The sequence below is a fragment of the Balaenoptera acutorostrata genome, unplaced genomic scaffold (assembly GCF_949987535.1).
Source record: "Balaenoptera acutorostrata unplaced genomic scaffold, mBalAcu1.1 scaffold_1181, whole genome shotgun sequence".
In the NCBI taxonomy this organism is placed as follows: domain Eukaryota; kingdom Metazoa; phylum Chordata; class Mammalia; order Artiodactyla; family Balaenopteridae; genus Balaenoptera; species Balaenoptera acutorostrata.
Window position 1 is genome coordinate 190 of NW_026645937.1, and position 14774 is coordinate 14963.

The 14774-nt window shown below is 61.8% G+C and overlaps 1 pseudogene; it reads right to left on the bottom strand.

The window, feature by feature from the left end:
- Nucleotides 1–12217: 12217 nt before the first annotated feature.
- LOC103015906 (GTPase HRas-like) lies at nt 12218–13568 on the bottom strand (annotated as a pseudogene).
- Between the last annotated feature and the right edge of the window lie 1206 nt (nt 13569–14774).

Genomic DNA, 14774 nt, shown 5'->3' on the forward strand with positions numbered 1-14774 from the left:
ACCGCCGGGGAATTCTCCTTTTGCTCATGCTTCTGATGACTAGGCAAAATGTGATTCCCGGAAGCCACAGGAGCCCCTCTGGACTGGCAGCCGCACTCTCCTTTCCTCAGCACCTGGGGCCAGGAACAGCCAGCACTGCACTGTGGCTCAGCACTTCGTCTAGGCCTCCTGCCCCCCTTCTTGTCCCTCATCATCTCATTGTTACAAGATTTCCCAGGCGCTGGGATGGGAGTCTGGAAGTTGAAGGGTTAGGAGGTGTGGGTGCGAACCATGATCCGCCAAGCGGTATGCCACTCACCTAGGCATCACGGTTTTCTCGCCCTCTGATCAAAGACCCCCGGGAGCTGCCAACAGGGAGCCAACTGCAACTTGCTGGTTCTCTGAAGTTCTTTAGTGCACTGGAATATTTGGATTTTTTTGTCTTGCAGCATTGGACATGGAGAAGCTGGAGAGCCTGCTGGCCTTGGAACGAGAAGAAATAATGTCAAGATATGAGCAGGTGAGACCCCGGCAGGGATCCTAGACACTAAGAGCAGGTACAGCCCAGGCAGGTGAGGCCTGGCGGGGATCACAGCCAGGTAGAACAGGTAAGGCCCTAGTGGATATCATTACCAGTTGGAGAAGGAACATCCTTCAGCGGGAATCATAGCAGCCCAGGTGAGGATCACAGACCACAGGAGCAGGTGTGTCCCAGGAGGAATCAGAGCCAAGGCTGAGCAGGGGAGGCCCATGTTGGGATCAGAGTCATCAGCAGTAAGTGAGGCCCAGGAAGGGCTCATTACCAGGTAGACCAGGAAAGGCCCAAGTGAGGATCATCACCAGTAGGAGCAGGTACAGCCCAGGTGGGAATCATAGTCATCAGCAGAACGTGAGGCCCAGGCCAGTCCCATCGCCAGGTATGTGAAGGTACGGCCCCATGGGAACCATAGGCAGCAGGAGCAGTTATGTTCTCGGCAGGGATCAGTGCCAAGGCTGAGCAGGCAGAGCCTGGGAGGATAACCTCACCAGGAGAAGCAGGTATGGCCCGGACAGGGGACACAGCAAGTGGGACCAAGTGGCCCAGGCAGGATCCTAGCCGGGTACAAGCAGGTGTGGCCCAGGCAGCTCCCACTCGGGCAGGTGCATCTGGTGTTGAGCCCCTGGGATGCAGGGCAGGGGAGCCTTCCTGCCCCTCCTTTCCCCACACCTCTGGCCCTGGTGGTGCCCTCACTGAGGGTCCCTCTGGGTTTCAGGGACGCCATGCAGGGTCTCCAGTGGAACTAGGGGAATATGCTGACCTCTCACTGTACAAAGTCAGTGACAGGCTAGGCTTTTTGCCGTGAATCATCGGGACGCCCCTCCTTCCCATCTTGCGGTGGGTTTCCATTTGCAGAAAGACCTCTCTGGAGGTGGAACCCATCGCCCCAGCTCAGGGCCTCGAACCCTAGGGAACACGGCGGGTCAGGGGCTGCACTGGGCTGGAGCTGAGAGGACTCGGGGAGGAGGAGGAGGAGGGGGCAGGGTTGGGCGCCGGTCCAGGCCTGGCCTCAGCCACTCGGCCTCCACATCCTGTCCTGGTTTCTGCCTCCCAGGTCACAGAGAGGCCATGGTCTGGCCAGCAGCCTCCATGGAGCGTGGCCGCAGTGGGAGGGGCACCTGGCCACAGGTCTCTGAGGCTCTGGTGGGCCCAGTCAAGCGGCCACGTGGGGATGGTCCTGGAGGGCAGCGAGCAGCGTGGCCTCTCACCGAGGGATGGGCAGGGGGAGCGGACAGGAAGGACCCAGCCTCAGAAGCTCACGGGAAGGTGACGGAGGCAGGCGGAGTTGGCAGCGGAACACGACCTGACCCCTCGGTCTGCGAGGAGACTCGGCGGAGAAGGCCAGGCCCGGCCATGGTGCGGGGAGAGAGATGGGGACGTGCATGTCCCTGGACAGAGCAGGCCTGGGGCGGGCTGCGGGTGCTGGGCTCCAGGAGGTCGGCGTCCTCTCTGCAGGAGGGCGGCCTGAAACAGGGCGAGGCCCTGGGCAGCAACTCACCCGAGACACCTGAGCCAGGGCTTCCGCTCTCCGGCAGGGCAGGGGTCGGGAGGGCACAGAGCAGAGAGGGTGACCAGCATCGGCAGGAGGAGGGGCACCTCCTGGGTCTGCGGTGGGGACGCAGCCCACCCCCGAGCTGGCACCCTCCTGGGGTCAGCCCTCCCCTCTGGAGTTTCCTGGGCTGAGACCTGGGGGTTGATGGGGGCAGGGGTGGCCTTCCGGGCACCCGGCCCGGTGCAGGTCCTCACACTCTGCTTCTCCTGCTTTCCAGTCAGGAGGCGCTGCCTAGCCTCAGCACCCAGGGCCTCTGCACCCACTCGGCGAGGGTAAGAGCCCATCCTTGCTGCACTGGCAGGGGGTGGGAGGAGGTCACGGGCGCTGCTGCGGTCCCCCTGACGCCACTGGACTCACGGCCATCGAGGTGTCCTCGGGCTGGAAGGGGTCTGCGTCTTTTCTGGCCCCTTTGAGTTCAGGCCCATCGGGGCCATCGTGGGATGCTGGAAGCTGGGCCAACACCACCATTTCCCGTTGTCCAGCAAAAAGCCCAGGCGATCAGGCGAGCCGACAAGTGGGTGAAGATGCTGAGGAACTGGAGCAAATACCAGGGCAGCGAGAAGGTAGAAAGCTGAGCATCCTGACCCTGAAGGGCGCTGGGCTGGGTGTACTACAAGGCCTGCAGAGTACCCGATGCCAGAGGTGCAGCCGCCCAGCCCGGGACCCCACAAGGAGGGAGCAGCCAGGGCCACAGTCCACTCTTACTTTTGGGAGACCAGGCCCAGGTGTAGGCAGACCCAGCCCCTCCCAAGCATCTTCCAGATGCCTCTCGCTCAGTCTCCTTCTCAGAGTCCCCTGCACCGGTCTCAGGGCTGGCTTCTGTCCCGTAGGTGCGCCGGCGGCTCCACAAAAGGATCCCCCCACAGGTGCGAGGTCAGGTGTGGCCTATCCTGTTGGAAGTGGAGAAAGTGAAGGCAGAGAACAAAGGGCAATACAAGGTACAACCCGTCTACCTGCACGGGAGGCAGCACTGACAGGCCAGGCCATCAGGAGCTTGGGGGGACTGCACTTCGGGTATCCCTTGCCCATCCGCAGTGCTTTCCTGGTGCCTCCCAGGCTTGTAGCCCCTGGGCCCACCTCCTGGAAAGGCCCCTAAACCCCCATGCTGCCCACCCCGCTTGGCCCACTGCAGACACTGGGTCCAGAGATGGACAGATGACACCTGGAATCAAAATAAGCCCTCACAGATAGCTGAGAGGTGGGAGCAGAGTCCCAGAGCAAAGGACAGAAAACAGCGGGCAAGGAGCCCCGCAGGAACCATGAAAAGAGGAGACAGCCAAACCAGATGAACAACAGGCCTGTGTTGAATAGAAAGGGACAGAAGCAGGTCATTTCCCATTGTCCCAGAGAGGTCTCTGCACCTGGCCTGTTCCCACCGCTCAGCACCCCCCTCCACCGAGGGTACCCCCAGGTCACATCACCCAGGGAGGCTACCCTGTGTGCCCAGACCTAGTAGGAGCGGCAGGGGAAATGCATCAGGAGCGGGTGTGACAGTGGTCACGCTTCTATAAGCAGCCCGAGGACGGGTAACCTGAGAGGCTAAGAATGCGGTGAACACCCACTGTTAATTGTGGGACCACAGCCAGCATCACGCTCAGTCCCGAAGCTCTCAAAGGGCCCCCACGCATCAGGCAGATACACACAGAGATCAAGATAACACGTGGAGGTAAAGAAGTTCCTCTGTATGAACAAAAAAAGCTCTGAAACTGGAAACGTGCATGACTGTTAGGCCTACTGGGAGCCCCAGTGATACTTTTTTCCTTCTTAACCGGGGGTCCCAGAGGTGAGTGTCAGAGCCTTAGGGCTCCGCACTCCTCCTGGGCTGTTTTAGCCTCAGGGTGATGGGATCCCGAGCCCCCATCTCCCAGGGCTCTGAGTCAGGCTGGCGCCAGATTCAGTCTCTGGAAACAAGGAGCGGGTGACTATCACAGGGGAAGGCGGAGAGCCGCCGCCCCTCCTCACCCTGCCCCGCCTGTTCGCTGTGGGACCCTGGCGGGTGTCAGGGAACAGAGGCCCAGCCGTCCTCCCCGCCTCCCCCACGCATCTGGGAGCAGCCTCCTGGGGGCAAGGCCAGGGCTCTGCAGGCCAGGTCATCATCGTGGTAGGACTGGTGCCGGGGGCGGTGCAGGGGCCTGGACGGTGCCTTCTTAACGGGAGGGTGTCTGGGCCTTGGAGGTTGTCGTCACTGGTGACCCGCCCTGGCTTCAGAAACAAGCAAAATGAGCTCTCCCTGGTTGCACAGTGCCCGCTCTGTGGCTGCAGTTGTGGCCAGTGGTCCAGGTTCTGCCTGATGCTGGCCCTGCCCCCTTGCCCCGCCCACAAAGGATGAAGGAGCCGGCCAGGCTGTACTCCAGGGATATACATCAAATAGATCTGGACATTCATCGCACCTTCAGAAACCACATCATGTTCCGGGAGCGCTATGGCATCAAGTGGGTCCCCGCGGCCCAGGGCGGAGGCCGTGGGCCTGGGTCTGGAGCCGGGGTGGCGGGTGCCCGACCACCGGCCTGGCCTCACCTGCTGAGCCTCAAGGGGGCTCGAGTGGGCACGTGAGGATCCAGGGCAGAGGTGTGGGGCACACGATGGGGGGGCGGGGAGACTGGGGGCTGAGAGGAGACTGAGGGCCGAGCAGAGAGCAGGGGCCGGGTCAGACTGGCTCAACAGGCCCCAGAGGGCCGCCAGGGAGGGGAGGGTGCGCCAGGCAGTAGAGACCCGGCTGGACCCGAGCTCAGAAGGACTGAATGCGGGTCGGAGGGGTCAAAAAGACACCCCATCTTGATGTTTTTAGTTATATATTTCTGCTCTTGCAGACAATTTCCATCATTTATAAAAATAAAGTGAGACGAACCCCCATATTCCATCACCGAGGTCCAACACTAGCGACCCAGTCCCGTCCAGTCTCCTGTGTTCACCACACACTTGACCGGCACAAATGTTTTACAAGGAACCCAAGACGTCTGGCCTCACCCCGTCCCTAGGCTCTCAGTATGCATTGTAAAAACGGATTCATGGGAGTTCCCTGGCTGTCCAGTGGTTAGGACTCACATCTCTCACTGCCAAGGCCCCGGGGTTCAATCCCCAGTCTGGGAACTAAGATCCTGCAAGCTGTCTGGTGTGGCAAAAAAACAAAAACAAACAACAGCAAAAGGCAGGATTTCTTTTCTTACATGTGACCTCCACCCCAATGCTACACCTGAAGCATTTACTGTAATCCCCTCATACACAGCCAGGGCTCGGGTCTCCCAGTGTCTTATTGCTCTCTGAACAACCTGGTCCAATGAGGGTAAGTGGGGTGAAGACCCTGACTGCCCAGGGAGACCGTGTGGGTGGGCAGGAGAGCAGGTTCTGCCTCAACAGATTCGGGGCGCACGTGACTAGACAGCAGATCAAGATTGCTCTGGACCAAGAGATGCTCTTCAGAGCCCCAGAGAGAAGAGGGGTCTGGCCAAGGCAGTGCTGGGAGCAGCAAGGCAGGCGTGGGCTGTGCTACCCGAGTGGTCTCCCCGGACCCCTCACGCTCCGCTCACAACGAGATGTCTCTACGGGGGGGGCTCATCGGGCCCCCGAAGCAGTGTGGCCCCATGACTGCCTTGGCCCAGAGAGTGAGTCTGTGTCTCTGCTGATCTCCAAGGCTGGGCCCAGGACGAGTCAGCTGCTGCTGGCCCTCGGAACATCCATCACCCCACGGCCACCAGGCCGCAGGCTTCACAGAGAGAGGAGCCCAGGGCATGAGGACGAGCCTGGGGGACCCCGCCATCGCCACAACCCCCGCCCATCTGCAGACCTGGGGACAAAATCTGGGAGGCTTCCAGTAATGGGCCAGATGGGAAATATTATAGACTTCAGGCCCAGCCACTACTGGCTGAGAATGCAGACTACTGGATACACCAACGAGTGCATGTGGCCGTGTCCCAACTTGTGACTCCATCTTAAAACTCTGGCTTGTTTGCAGGGTGGGGGGACTCTCTTGTGACATTACGAAACCAGACAGACAGGACGGGGTGAGGCCATGGACACCGGGGAAGAGGCCAGTGAGGTGAGACAGAGAACACCTATGAGAGAAAGAAGTGACAAGTACAACTGTGTCTAAATGTAAAACTGTCATTCCGCAAAAGACACGATTAAGAGAATGAAAAAGAAAGCAAAAAAAAAAAAAAAAGAGAATGAAAAAGAAAGCTACAGAGTGGGAGACAAGATTTGCCAATCGTATATCTCATGAAAGACTTGTGCAGAATAAGAACCAAAGTGCCGGCGAGGACTTGGAGCAACAGGAGCTCTCGTTCAGCACTGGTGGGGATGCATATGGTGCAGCCACTGTGGGAGACAGCTTGGCGGTTTCTTACAAAACTGCACAAACTCTCACCATGTGCTCAGCAATCATGCTGCTTCAGATTTACCCAAAGGACTTGAAAACATACATCCATATAAAACCTGCATGCCATCTTCACTGCTTTGCTCATGATCATTAACAACTGGAAGCAACCACGACGATCTCCAAAGAGGGAGTGGAAAAACCGTGGAATTCCATGAAACAGACTACGATTCAGGGACACAATGGAACAAGCTATGATTCACTCAAAGCATGGGTGAGTCTTAGACTTGTTTTGCTAAGTGAAAGAATCCAGACCCATGTATAATTCCATTCATAGGACGTTCTGGAAAAGGCACAGCCCGAGGAGGATAAGGAGCAGTGGCTGCCGGGGCTGAGAGGCTGGGGGCTGACACTGGAGCGCAGATGCGGTGGCCCCACACTTGTGTGAAACCCACGGGCCGTGCATCCCAGAAACTGAGATGTTCTGTGTGCAAACTGAAAATAGAAAGAAAGTCAAAGCTCGTCACACGGTATACCTGAGATCTATGCGTTTCCTTGCATGTACGCTTTACTCCTGAAAAATGTTTCACACTGAGGTGCCCTGAAGTTCACTGTTTTTTTGCCTTATTTCTTAAACACAGCTGTTTTGTCATGAGGGTTTGTCAGACAATATGAAACTAAGAGCATCAGCATGAAACAAGCACCCCTGTGTCCCCTTCCCCAGGCAGCAAGCCCTGTTCCACGTGCTGGCAGCCTACTCCGTGTATGTCACCGTGAGTATCCCCGCACCCAGGCCCTGCCCCTTCCAGGAGATCTTCACGATGGTCAGGATGCAGGCGCACGGGGTCACAGGGATGATGTAGGGGGCTCCCCAATCTTAGACTGAGACAGAAAGGCTGGGGTGCAGACTCCACTTTTCAGGACAGAAACAGCACCTAACTCCTGGGTTGAGCAAGACCCGCACTTGACGGGGCTGCCAGGTGCTCGTCGCAGCGGAAAGGTTTGGTAACAATTAGCTCGAGGCCTAATAAGCATCGCTGTGGTCATGAAACTTGAGTTTTGATCCTGAAGATGCCATATTATTAACCGGAAACTTAGCAGGGATGGACGTTCCCAGTAACCCAGATGCCTGTGGGGCCCCAAGGGAGGGAGCCCCCACCCCATCTGCTCTTTCCAGAACATCCCCTTGAGGAATATCAGCTGAGAAGACCCCACAGGCTACCCACAGTGGGGTCTTGGGCCAGCCCCCTGGCCATGTGCCCTCCAGGCCGGCACGGGCCACAGTCAGGGTCCCAGCCTGCCTTCATGGCAGGACCTCCACGCTGTGCTGGGCCCCATCGCCCTTCACGCCTTGGCTGAGAAAGAGGACCTCAGAATGGCGCCCAGAGCCTCAGGCACGGGGCTGCCGTGGTGCTGGCGCCTGAGCTGCTATAGGGGTTCTCCCGGCCCGGAGGGCATCTCAGGTGGCCCCTCCAGAGCGGTGTGAGCTTGGCCAGGAGAGAGCCCATCAGGAGCTGAGGTGGTAGAGTGGGGAGGGGGCAGAGGAGGCCTCCGGGTGGGTCCTCCATGCACGTCTGGGTCTTGCAGGAGGTGGGCTACTGCCGGGGCATGAGCCAGGTTGTGGCCGTCCTTCTGATGTTTCTGAGTGAGGAGGATGCCTTCTGGGCACTGGTCTGGCTGACGACTGACGAGAAGCACGCCATGCATGGTATGTGCCTGCCATGGACCGCTGGGTGTGCCTCAGGGCCAGGGGTCTCCATGCAGAGTTCTCCTGGCAGTGGGGCTGGTGGTACCCCAGCCCAGTCCATCTCCCCATCAGCGAAGGGCACGGGCTCCCCACACTGCCCTGTGGGTCCTGGAGCCACGGCCTTCGATCCCGGCCTCGTCCAGACAACTCTCCCTTCCCTGCTGGTCCTTCTGCCTCATGCCCGGACCCCCTTCCCTCCAGCACCCTCCGATCCCACAGTTCAGATGAAGCCCCGGCAGGTGCACCAGCTCCTGTGCCCCCAGCCTGGCTGCCCAGCCCAGGAGACGACCAAGCACAGCCCAGTCACCCCCCCACCGTGAGCTGCACTCCCTGCCCCTCGGTACCGGAGCCCCCTCCCCACTGCGGCCACTGTGGGCACGGGGTGTGCTGGGACCGGACGCCAGCCCACCCCTCAGCCCAGGGCCCCATCCAAGCTGAGCCTTTGGGAGCGGGGCCCCTGCCCTGACCACCCTGGCCGCACAGGCTGTCCTGCTCGGGAAGAGCACGTGCAGCCAGGGCTCCAGAGGGCCCCACACGCTGGGGTGCCAACCAGGGGCACCTGCGGTACTCGACCCCCCCCCCGGGCACGGCTCTGACTGGTGGGGGTCCTGGAGCTCCTCAGGCTTCTTCATTCCAGGGTTCCTGAAACTGCTGAGATTCCAGGCCCATCACGAGCACGTTCGCGGCAGCACCCTCCCCCAGCTGAAGCGACACCTGGTCAGGAGTATGTCCTCCCTCCACCACAGAGGCGCTGTCCACGGCCACTGCAGGGGCCTGGCCCTCCCACAGGCTTCATTCTCCTTCTCCTGGGGGCCAGGGGCGAGCTCGGGCTGAGCAGGCCCATGGGTGGCACGTCCCCCCGGCCCCTGGGGGGGCAGCTGCACAGGGCCCTGAAATAGGGAGGATGCCAGCCAAGCAGGCGGGCCCTGAGCCCCCGTGCCCTCCGTGAGGACGAGGAGCAGATGTCCGCGGGGATTTACACCACCAAGTGGTTCCTTCAGTGCTTCATCGGCCAGGTAAGGCTGCCCAGGGAGGCCGGGTCCCCGAGGTGCCCCCTGCTACCCCGACTCCTGATGCCTGGGGAGGGCCCAGCCCCACCCCTGGACATGCCAGACCCCTCCTGAGTGGCGTTCAAGGGGGAGCCCAGAGGCCTCCTGGTGGGTGCGGGCATCGCAACGTCCTGGGTCCCAGCCGTTTCTGCCGTGGTTCCATCAGGAAGGCTGGGTCACCCCAGGTTGGCGCCAGCCAGTGTTGTGCTCTGCTGCGGTGCCCCCACCAAGCATGGGACAGGCTCTGTTGCCCCCCACCCAGGTTAGCGGTGGTGCTGACCCGGCCCTTAGGACCCTGAGTGGCCTGGCTGGAGCACCTTTGTGCAGGAGCCATGACCCCACCGGGATGAGCCCACCCAGATGAGGAGCGGCAACACCTTGTCTGATGCAGCCCAGGGGGACTACAGGGACCAGAGGCAGATGCGGGGTTCTCACCCTGTGCTGGGACCCCGCTGCACCCTGCTCAAGCTGCCCCTCCTGTCCCACAGAACCCCTTTTCACTCACCCTGAAGCTCTGGGACACCTACATCCTGGAGGGTGAGCGTGTGCTCACGGCCATGGCGTACACGGTCCTCAAGGTGCACAAAAGTAAGTGGGCCCGAGCGTGAAGAGCACAGGCCACGGAGGATGGAGGGCCGGCCAGCATGCAAGTCGAGCAGGGTGCCCTCTGGAGAGCGCCCTTTGCCGTGACCCTGCCCATGGCTGTCCCGGCACAGCAGACCCCCAGGTGCGGTGCCCAGAGGAGCACAGCCGCCGCCCACGGGAGGCACCCCAGGGTGGGGGGCTGGGCTTGCCAGTGGGGCCTCTGCTGGCCTGACCACATCCCCACCCTTAGAACGCCTCCGGAAGCTGCCCCTGGAAGGCCTGCGGGAATTCCTGCAGGACACGCTGTCCCGGGCATGGGCCCTGGAGGACGACGCGGTGCTCAGGCAGCTGCAGGCCTCGATGGCCGAGCTGCGCAGGATGCAGTGTGACCTGCTGCCACCGGGTGGGCTCAGCTGCAGTCTCCTCCCGAGTCACCCTCTGGGGCACTGAGCAGCGGGGCAAGCCCTAGGCCTTCTTCCTCACCCCCATCCATCTGCTCTTCTGCTCTAAGACTCAGCCGACCAGGGCAGGGCTGGGCATCAGGCAGCCACCACAGATGCCAGAGGCCAGCAGCCGAGAGGGCTGTTCTCAGTGTTCGGCCGGGGCGGCCACACAGGACCACACGGGCCCACCCTGCGCAGGCCGAAGGGCCTGGTAGAAAACCTGACCTAGTCTGTTCATTTCCAGGAAGACCTAAGGAGTTCCCCACGAGGCCCCTGGGCCTGGAGAGACCAGCCCCGGCCCCCAGGCCTCTCACTACCCCTCCCAGCATCAAGAGGCTCCCTGGCCCACCTGCCCAGCACAAGCCGCCCGGACCCTCGCCCAGCCCGGCCATCATGAAGGCCACAGAGCAGCAGCATGAGGGGACCACAGCCGCAGGCCTCCTTCTGGGGGCCCCGGAGGCTCCACGTCTGGCCTGCCTGCCCACAGCCCAGGACAGCCCTCAGGATTGGCTGTGGCCACGGCGATGGAACTCCCTCCCAAACCTTCCAGTGAACCATGAGGCCACAGGCACTTGGCACCCGGACATCAACTCTGAGCTGGAAGGCTGGGTCCCTTCCCCTGCAGCACCTGGCCAGGCCACCCCCAGGGCCGCACGACAGGCCTGGCCCTGCAACCCCACTGAGACCCCTGCCACCGGCTCTGCCCAGCCTGCTGAAGACAGCACCGCCAGGCCCAGGACGCTCCTCCTGCCCTGTGGCAACTGCAGCCAGCACCCCTCCCGGGCCAGTGACCAGCACGGCCACAATGGAGCCGGGACAGCGCCCCAAGAGCTGCCCCAAGGCCACACACGTGCCTACAACCCCCTGACATTTGTGTCCTCAGAGAAGCTGGACACGCAGGGGCCTCCAGAAGACAAGGTGACTGTGAGCACAGTGACCCCGAGGCCCCGGGAATCCAGCGACACGCCCTGGTGCTTCATGCTGGCCTTCCTGGAGGACGGTGCCCCCCTTGCACAGCACAAGTCCCTGACCCAGAAAGGCTTGGCCTGGCCTGAATTTGGGCCCCGGGGGTGCAGGCGCACCATAAGCACACCCCCAGCCAGGATGATGACTAAAGGGGCCGCCCTGGCCAGTCCAGAATTCTGGCCTAAGGCCAGGCGGGCCCTCTCAGAGCCGCATGTGGCCAGCTGGAGCCTGGACGTTCCCCACAAAGACACTTCAGTGACCTGAGGTGGCTCTGGGAGCCACAGGCCACCTCCACTGAAGGGTGGCAGGGGCAGGTGGGCCGACCGCACCCCCATACACATAAGGAGGCAGGGCTGGCCTGATACCAGAGCCCACACAGCCACCTGGGCCCCCCCCCCCCGCAAGGCACAGCAGGGGGCGCTTCTGGGTGGGCTGGGCCCAACAGGCTGCACCCTTGCCTTTGCCAAAGTCAGTTACTGCCTTTCAGGGTCCCCAAAACTCAGGAGATACGACCCCACCTGGAGTCCAAATGAGCTCCCTGCCCCCGAGCCCTTCCCTATGAAAGCCTCCCTCCCAGGGGAAGGGACAGCCTTTGTCTCAGTTTCCCTCTTTGCTGGTTGAAGGTGAATAAAGTTTCGTGTGTTAAGTGCTAGACCGGCCCGTTCTTGCAGCACCCAGAGGTCTCTGCAGGACGCCCCCGGGGCCCCCAGAGGCAGAGGGGCCGCCAGCTGGACGAAGCTGAGGTTCCCGCATGCCTCCTGGGGGGCCACATGCACAACAGCCTCCCGGACTCAGCCAAACACCAGGGTCAAGCCCATCAAGTAATTTACAGTGACCAGCATGTGCCCAGTGGACCAGTATGGGGCTGAAGAGAGAGATAGCTGGGGGGCCAGTGACATCAGTTCACGACAGTCTGTGCAGAGCGTCCCGGCAGACTTATGGTCCCCCTGTCCACCTACCTGGGCTGGCCGGGCTCCAGCGGCGGCACTTCCTTCCCTGCATCTTCCCTGCTTGTGCCTCTTCCATGCCTGTCGCCTGTGCCTCAGTCAGGAGAGCAGGCACCTGCAGCTCAGGCAGCCCAGGCCGCCCCCTCGGGCGGGCGGGCCAGCTCAGCTTGCTCGCCTTGTGCTGCCGGCTCTTGCGCACCAGCTTGGAGAAGGCATCCTCAACGCCCTGGGAAGACGGGGCCGGCTCATTGGGGGGCCACAGCCTTGGCCTCACCTGGAACCCCAACCCCTTCCCCACCCTGGCCCGCGAATGGGGAGCTGGGACCTGCTTGTCTTGAGCTCCAGGCCCACTCTGTGGGGAGCCTGACCTCAGCAACTCCCCCATGACCTCCTGGGGGGTTGGGCTGATTGGGACCACTTGCTGCTCTGGGGGTAGAGGCCCCGGGGCCCCAGGGTCACCGGTCCAGCCTGGTCAGGTCAGCTCTCTCCGGGGACCTCCACATCCCCCGGGAGCTGTGTCAGCCCTGACTCGGACCCTGGCCTGCCTCACTGCCCTGACGTCAGGGAAGACTTAGCGCAAGAGGCTGCTGGTCATGGGGGTCCCAGAGGGTCCCAGAGGGTCCTGGAGCTGTAGCCAGAGCCAGAGAGGCTGCCCTGCGTCAAGGGAGAGGGGGCAGTGGGAGCTGCTCCTGGGCGGGGCGGGGTGTAGCTCCTGCTCACCTGGCACTTCTTGGCTGAAGTCTCCACGTAGGGGATGCCATAGCTGCGGGCCAGGTCCTGGGTCTGCCGACACTCCACAGTACACGTGGCCAGGTCTCACTTGTTCCCCACCAGCACCCTGGGCATGTCGTCCGATTCCTTCACCCACTCGATCTGCTCCCTGCAAGGGGGAAGGCCTGAGCCGGCCGGTGGGCTGCGGGCTCGGCTGCACCCAGGACATGCAGAGAGCGGATGGGAGGCCCCCGAGTGTTGCCGGGCAGCTCACCTGTACTAGTGGATGTCCTCGAAGGATTTTGCCCTTGAAGTACTTGGCGTGGTTGATGGCAAACAGAGGAAGCCCTCCTGGGTGCGCATGTGCTGGGTCCGCATGTTGCTCTACTCCTCCCGGCCCACTGTGTCCAGGATGCCTGGCAGGCACATCTCCCCATCGATGACCACTTGCTTCCGGTGGGAGTCCTGGGGAGAACACTGCTTAGAAACAGCCGGTCCTCCATGGATGGGACCCTCCCTCGCTCCTCTCGTGCCCCCCAGGACCAATGACAAGGAGACCCCTCCTGCAGAGCGGGTGGGAGACAAGCCCGTGTCAGGAGCTGGACTGTGGACGGAAGCCGGGCCGGCTTACCTCTATGGTGGGATGGTACTCATCCACAAAGTGGTTCTGGATGAGCTGGATGGTCAGGGCACTCTTCCCCGCACCTCTGGCACCCACCACGAGCTTATACTCCGTCATCAGTCCTCAAGGGACCGCAGCACAAGGCACTGCAGTGGTCTCCTGTCCCACCCACCAAGGAAGCCTCACACAGCATGGCCAGACCACGCAGGGCACGCCCACTGAGCTCCCTGGGCCAGCCTGCCCAGGCCCGGCCTGCCTCTGTGCCCAGACACCCAGGTAACAGGGGCCCCAGCCAGAAGGGTGGACCAGACGCTCACCTGTGACACCTCCAGCCCAGAGGTGGGAGGGGGGTCCGACCTCCAGCTGCACTTAATGACTGTGTGGGAGAAGCAGGGAGCCGGCCCTGCAAAGGCAGGATGGACAGCTGAGAACATCTCCCAAGCAAGCACCTGACTTAGAAGCTGCTGGGTAGGCAAAAGGCCTGAACTGGAGCTGCCGTGGGCTGAGGTTACCAGTGCCCCCACGAGAACAAGCCCTGCCACAGTGGAGGGCACAGCAGCGTGCCGGGACTGGCCAGTGGCAGCCAACAACTGGCTCCAGCCACCCCCCACCTGGCATGCTGGTGCATCTGACAAGTATTCACTGAGCGCCTACTGCATGCCAGGTGCTGCTCCAGGCACAGGGTGACAGGCAGACAGAAAGAAACCCTGCCCTGGCAGGATCGGGCTCTGCTCCAAGGGAAAGATCCACATAAAGGGAAAATAAAGGGAAACCCACAGGCCCCAATGCCAGAAGAACTTTGGAGAACATAAGGCAGGTGAGGAGGTGGGCAGGCGGGGGCCAGAGCTCCAGGAAGCAGAAGCTGATCACAGGAAAAGACTCAAAGGAGGTGTGGGAACAAGGGGACAGGTGAGAAAGGAAAAGGGCCTGGGAACAAGTCTCCTAGCTGGGGTGTCCCCGTTTTGTGATGCTTAAAGTAGGAGGTCCCTTGCAGGGAGAGTGGGCAGTGGCTTTCTAAAGCCCAGATTCGCCTGGTGTGTCTGATGGCCATAGGGTGCCATGCTCTTTGGAGGGGTCCATGGGGCTCTGGAGGGTGGGATACCCCACCTTGGGCCATCGCCACAGGCGGCCCTCCACTCGGGGTCAAAAAGCACACTTGTGAGGTCCTGGAAGACAGGGCCAGGGACATGCAGCGGAGGGGCTGGCCTGGGAAGGCAGAGCAGAGCACCTCTGCCCGCGGCTCACCTGCGCCCCCACGCGCCCGAGCGCCTGGAGAGGACAGTAGTCACCTCACCTGGCCCCGCCGCTGCAGCCCCTGAGCAC